Source organism: Saccopteryx bilineata, chromosome 1 (assembly GCF_036850765.1).
Source record: "Saccopteryx bilineata isolate mSacBil1 chromosome 1, mSacBil1_pri_phased_curated, whole genome shotgun sequence".
Taxonomy (NCBI): domain Eukaryota; kingdom Metazoa; phylum Chordata; class Mammalia; order Chiroptera; family Emballonuridae; genus Saccopteryx; species Saccopteryx bilineata.
The window spans coordinates 76,207,302-76,214,451 of NC_089490.1; the positions used below are offsets into that span (position 1 = coordinate 76,207,302).

Consider the following 7,150-nt stretch of genomic DNA (forward strand, 5'->3'; position numbering starts at 1 on the left):
GGAACAGAAGTTCCAGCAACTGAAAAAGTGGGTGGCACGGTTATAAACTTACATGATGGAGACAGTTGTGGAAGCAGAAGATCCTCCCCAAGACCCATTGTTCCAGTTGGAAGAGGGGGAAAGCTGAGAGAACTGCCTAACAGGGATGGACAGGAAGGCCTGAGACTCTATGTAAAACTGACAATCCACTGATCACTTTCTAATGTACAGCAGGTGTTGGTATTATAAGAAAATAGATGGGTTGTTTGTTTGTTTTTATTTTTTTTTTCCTTTTTTTTTTTCTTCTTTTTTTCTTCCCCCACTACCACAAATTATGCAGTTGAGTTTCCCACATTTGGGTAAATTGCAGAGGTCAGCACATCCGGAGAGCAATAGATAAGCCTCGCCCTGGGAAAACCACCTTCATGATCATGGTATCTCCCTTGCCAGGTAAGTATGTTTGTTTTTGTTTTTGAAGCAGCAGTAGCAATAGATAAAAAACTATCAAGGCAGCACAGGCCTTGAATGTGTTTGACCCTGCCAGGCCCTGTAAGCTTACTGAGGCATTTAGGTGGGGCTTGAGGCAATGGACAGAGTGCTTATGGAAGGCATTGTGGTTCATTAATGAAGAGTTCTATGCCTAGTTGCCTGTAATGAACCTTTACCTTGGTGATTTGGACAGACAGCTGAGCTGTCTATTGCGGACTGATTATTGAGAGGTGTAATGGACTCTTGGACTGCAACAAGAGGAGGGCATTGATTCTCTTGTGACATGGACATGCCACTTTTGAACAGCATGAGAGACCCAGATTGGGGGGCAACTCTTGTGGAGGCCCTCCTGCACCAGAAGGTAGCTTTCATCCAGTTGTAGAGATGCACCAAGGACACTTTATGGTTTCCATGGACACAACCCTGGACTATACAGATGGGCCTCCAGTTAGCACCTTGGGCAGAGTGATCAGGGAGACATAGTGAAGGGCACCTTTGTAATTATTGTAATTGTATAACTTGTGCTGTTGCTGCAGTCTGTTTATATAATGTACCTCACTCCTCGCACAAGGACCATCGTGGAAGATACCTGTCATGTAGATTGTGAAGCAAGCAACCCTAACGGGGTGAAATGTTGGGCAAACGAGTGTGTTAGGCTTGCTCGCCTTGGACTTTGCCTGATTGGTGCATGAGCACAGGGCAGTACCACATGTGTATAGTCTATGTAAGGCTGCCAGAGTGGCAGACTGTGAATTGCAGATTGCTTGCACCATTGGGAGAAGTCATTGCTTGCTATTGTTTGCTTGAGAAGGTTTTTTTTTTTTTTTTACCCCAGCCTGTTTTGCTTGTGAGTCCTGAGAGAGAGAGAGATAGAGATAGATAGAGAGAAGCAGTTTGCCCTTTCTGCTTGCTTGTCCACTGTTGTGAGACTCTAATAAATGGAATGGCCCACCATCCTCTGGCTCCAGTTCCTTTACTGTCTTCCTAATTCAATGTGAACCTGCATGATCACAACCACCAGCCTTACAAACATGAACCCCATTCTTATCCTCTTACTTGTCTTCCATAAGTTTTGCACTCATAGACTCTACAAATGGGTGGATACAAATATTATAAAAGTGTATTCATTTAGTTAAAGAATTGTATACATAACCATTTACATTTAGTTTTACTATCTGACAACTTAAGAAAATTAAGATATTTGGAATTCTTTCCTTTATGTTAATATTTATTGAATTTTAAGGGGTTATTTATAAATGAAGCACTGTAAACAAGAAAAGCAGCTCTTGTGTGATACGTATTGACAAGCAATTTTTAAAACCATATTTAATTTTTAAACAGCTAGAACATCAAAAGTCAGTTCCCATTTTGATTCCATCAAGCTTTGCCACATATAAATAGCTTATCTGCCTGCTTTATTTTATATTCATGTGGTTGCTTTACCATTTTTTCTCATTTTCCAGTTTACTGAATTATAAATAAGTTTTAAGAATGTGTTGTTCCTTTGGTTAGTTTCATTGTTTCCCCCCTTATTATCTTTAATCTCTTGATTTTTTAATGTTCTCCAAATGAAAGACATTTTACGTGCAGATTGTTATGTTAATCTATTATCTTCTCAAGTATTTTAGTGTTTCACTTGATAAAGTATGAGTCATCCATATTCTATTTTTTTTAAAAATAAAAGTTCATATATGCAATCAGAAACAGGTGAAGAAATAGAAATCCATGCCTCAAGAGAAACTGAAAAACTCATCCTTTGGAATTAACAGTTAAATAACAGCTATTTCTCTTAGCAGCTAATTGGCTTTCCCAGGAGGAAAATCTCTAGTATGAGTTCATACTTCTCAGGAAGTAATAGCTTCTTGAAATACCATAGCAATCTTTGTTAACATGCAGTCATTCTTAACATCATGTTGAAGTGACTGGACACCAATAATCTAAACATCAACGCTCTATATAAATAATTTGGTAAGAGTGAGATGGCTTTAGTTTTATATCTCCTTGCTAGCTACCTAATGGATGTTAAATTGTAAAGCAGTTCTAATAAATGTGTGTAATGGGCACAGTTTACATTTGCTTTTACAATTCTCTTTTCCAGAGCTTCATTGTTCACCACGTCTGTCTCCTAAACCATTTTCCCACAGTAAGTAGGTACTCTCTGCTGCCTTCACCCATGTACCACCTCTCAACTGCTACCAAAAGTCTCAAGTACTTTTCCTGCTCTTGAGCGTGTGATGACATCAGTACTGCCTGGTGGGAAAGCCATGGCCTGTGCATTCAAAACCCAGGTCTTTTACTTCCAGCTACATGAATGTAGGCAATTCATCTAATCACATGGAACCTTGGTTTCCCATCTGTTCGGTGCACATCCCTTTTCAATAATGAGACAAAAAGCACTAAGGATGGAAATTGGCATATGGTAATCAATATTTAGGAGATATTTTTTTTTAAAACTAAGTCTAAATTATAATGGATAATGTGTTTCCTGAGACACCTACTTTGATTTTATGGCTAAGAATAAGAATATTATGCTTTGAAAGATTTTCTTTTGATCCAAATTCAAAATTGGAAGGGCAAATATCCCTTAATTTGGGGGGTGATTAGCAGAGAAGTTAAAAAAAGCAGGCATGGCAGACTCTAGTGTTTTATGTTATTGTTTGAGACTTGTCATCCCAATTGGAATTTCTAAATGTTAACTATAACAAGGTTGCAAATTTACCCACATTGTACTCAGATGAGCAAATACATTTAGCTTCCTTACTTAACTCTTTTATAATTGCCCTGACCTTCTCCGTGAACCCCCTTTCCTCAAATTACATTACAGGAAAATGTGGTATTAAACATGCATACACAGACACACAAGCACAGTGCAAATATAATGTATAGTATAGTCCAATTTGATAAGCTCAGAATGTCAAAATAGTTTTTACTATCAGTTTATGTATCTAGTCATTCATGCTAGTTAAATATATTTCAGGTACAAATCTTACAACTGGATTCTCTCCAAGATGGTGTCTGTATATAGAAGTTTGCATAATCATGTTTTGGGAACTATATACTGGCCAGTGTTTCCAAACAAGAAGCTGGATAGACACTGTTTTTGGCAATGTGCGGGTAAAATCGGTGGCTGCTGCAATCTGTTGTCTGCTTTCTTACAGAGCTCACTGAATCTCACCTATGACTATTGCCAGCTTCACGCATTCCCTGAGGCTGACCCAAGTGCTCTGCTCTGGAGCTTTCAGTTACAGCATAGTTTCCCTCCTACTTTCCTGAAATCCCTAGTGAGCTTGCCAAACAGAAAGGTTGGATCTTACACATTCCTCCACAGGGCACACAAGAACGTCTGTCTGCCACTCATGTGACATGGGTACTGACGAGACCCTCAGGCCTTCCTTCTACCTCACTGTGGCTCAAACATCGTTCAACTCTCATGGGAAGTACTCTGTGGGGGATACATTCGATAAGTCTATATCTTCCCAGAACACCTGAAACAGAAAAAGAACAACTACTTTTTCTTAAGTTTTGCCTTCAACCTATTTCTCCCTCCTCATGGCCTCTGAGATTGTAGCCTTGCAAAAAATGAGAGAAGGCCACAGCGTGCCCTCTCACTACCTTCGAAAAAATTTGTACCCTTCATGTCACAATCCTACTGAGAGACAGGAGTCCGATCTATAGACACAAAAGAAAGTTGCTCTCTTATCCCATTTTTCTAGCTGAAACACTCATATATCATTTATTCCACCACTATATTTCTGAAATAACATCCATTTACTCTGTCTTCTTTATGTGTATCAGAAGGAAAACCAAATTACTAATCAGGGACATAATTCAGAAGGAATATCAGAAATTTAAAATTCATTATTAATTTTTTTAATGTATTAACTATTACTTAAGGTCCTTTACTATATAAATACATTTAGTAAATATTGGAGAATTGAACCTCATTATTATAATAAATATAGATTGTATTATTTGTGATGGAGAGACTTAGGTAATATTTGTGTTGATAGAAATTAGACCTGTAAAACATATGTATGTGGATATATAATATATATAGGAATGTAGAAATAATATAGATAATGAATGTAATATTTATAATATAATAAATATTATACATATATCAATACATAAGTATTTACATATACTTCTATATATATTCTTTCATTAATTATTTCATAGTTTTCTTCTTTCAGTCTTGTATCTTGGGAATAGGAGACTATGTAATTTGAATTAAAAATAACAAACTGAACAAGAACAGGATGGTAAGACACCAAATTCTGTGTTCCTTATTTCTTTTCAAGTATTTCCAACAAGATTATAGAAATACAGTGGTACCTTGAGATACAAACAGACCAACAAACGAAGTTTTGAAGATACGAGCTGTGACTCAGTCATAATTTTGTTCGAGATCCAAGCAATATTCCAAGATACGAGTTGTGATTCAGGAAGCTGTTGCTAGTTGGCACATTGGCACACGGGTCCAGTATCGGCAGTTTGATATACAAGTTGACTGACTTATGAGCTCAGTTAGAGAACAAATTAAATTCATATCTCAAGGTATCACTGTATAATGAAAGGATGTTAGAACCTGATAACCATCTTAAGGTAGTTAGTTATCTTAAAAGTGTTCTTTTTAAAGGGAAATAATTTTATTCCTTTTGGTTGTATGTTTGCATTTTATTTCATTTGTAGAAGAAACTTGGCATTGACTATAAAGATGAAAGTAATTTTACATAGTTGTTTTAGCTTTTCACAACTTATAACCACAGTGACCTACACTAGACAGATAGGTTTTCTCCCCTATTCTCCAGGAGTTTTTTAACCCTTATTTGAATTATGTGATTTTTCACACATATTGAGATACTCCAACATTCAAATACTGAACTTTAATCTGGATCTATTAAACATATTCTACATACTCCTAAACTATCTTTACAGATTCCCTAGTGACTCCATCAAAGTTTGTTGAGTTGTGGGACTCACAGCATTCAAGTCACTGGCCACTGGTAATACTTACTGGTACCCCAAGAGTCAACCAATGTTTTTCTCACCACTATCAACAGAAAATGAGTCCTCACTGCCTGCACTAGTTTGGGTCATTTTTTTCTTTCAGTTTTATTAGTTAGCGCTCTGAGTACTGCTCTGGAAAGAAAAATGTTTGTTACATTGAATCATAACTGTAGGGGAGAAAGACATGGGTTGACTTTCAGATTTTACCAAATATGAATGTGAAGCTCTTTACTACTCATGGGTCTCACATTTTTCTAGATAATACCATATTGGTGCTAGATGTACCAAGTACCAAGTATCCTGACTTATTTTAATAAAACTATTAGTAACAATGCTTTGATAAGAAAATAGATAATCTAGGCTGATTTAAAAACTAGATGGGACACAATATGCAAACCATATAAATATATAATAAAATATAACTCGTACCTCTTCTTTATGTCTTTCCACTCCTATGAATTATCGATACTGCTGCAAATGGAGTACTGATAAAATTCAAATATGAGCATACCACTTCCTGTAAAAAAAAAATCATTCTGAGCTTCCTTATGCTTCAGAATGAGGAACAAAACCCTCCCTTCTATGTTCCCTCTCAGGCTCACTCTGGCTTCTACCTTTACTATGCCAAATTTGATATTCCTTCTGCTGTTACAATGACCTGAATTGCACTTCATCTCTCCCCCTTGCATACTTCACTCACCTATCTTCTACTATCCTTCAGATCTCTTTCAGTTGAGTCCTTCTCCAGGAGGACTTGACTCCTCAATCTCAACATAGAATCGGTGTCTGTCATTGTACCCCACACAACACTGTGCATACTTACATGGTGGTTAAGAAAAGGCTTTAAACTGACTGGCATAATTGTGTTTCTCAAGCAATTAGACTTCAACATCCAGATGAAAGTGTTCAGTCTTAGAAAAGTGCCTACTACAAAACTCCTTAAATATTTGACATGAACTATTAATTAAATAAAATGTCCTTACCCCAAAGGAGCTTACCATCTAGTATGAACAGATGCTTTTCAATTTATCCGTCTATGTGCAACAATTATAAATAGGTTTTATTGACATAAGAATATTTTTAGATTCTGATTCAGGCCTTAACTAAATCTTCTGTTTATTTATTTATTTATTTATTTTTAAATTTTTTTTTTGATGAAGAGAAAAAAGGTTCCCAGAGTCTAGTATATTTGTGATGATGCCTTTTAGGTTTTTTCTATTTCTTTTTTGGCTAAAATTTGAATTGCCAATTTGTGAATCAGGTAACATTCATCTTACCTTGCCCAGAATTTCCATCTGTTATGAGCAGACAAAGCCTTCTTAATTGTCAGTGTACTTGAAACACTTGAATGCACACCTAGTCAAATGTTCTATTTTTACAGTTAGATTTACATACAAATAGACAGACTGGAAAGGGTCAACAGAAGTCAAATTTCAGTGAAGAACAATGACACACATGACAGAAAGTGATTTGTGTGTCATTCAGAAAGCTGTCACAATGTGGCTATGGACAATGTGAGGTTGAGCATGAACTCTCCCTCCTGGAAATTCAAAACTTTTCCATCATAATTCTACTATTGCTTCTAATTAGTGATTCTAATCCATGAAGTTTTATCAAAATCATAGTAGTGATTGTGGTGAGCTGAATTTTTCAAACAATACACATCTCCTGG

The 7,150-nt window shown here is 36.4% G+C and overlaps 1 pseudogene; it reads right to left on the reverse strand.

The window, feature by feature from the left end:
- Positions 1-293: 293 nt before the first annotated feature.
- Positions 294-437, reverse strand: LOC136321395 (U1 spliceosomal RNA; annotated as a pseudogene).
- Between the last annotated feature and the right edge of the window lie 6,713 nt (positions 438-7,150).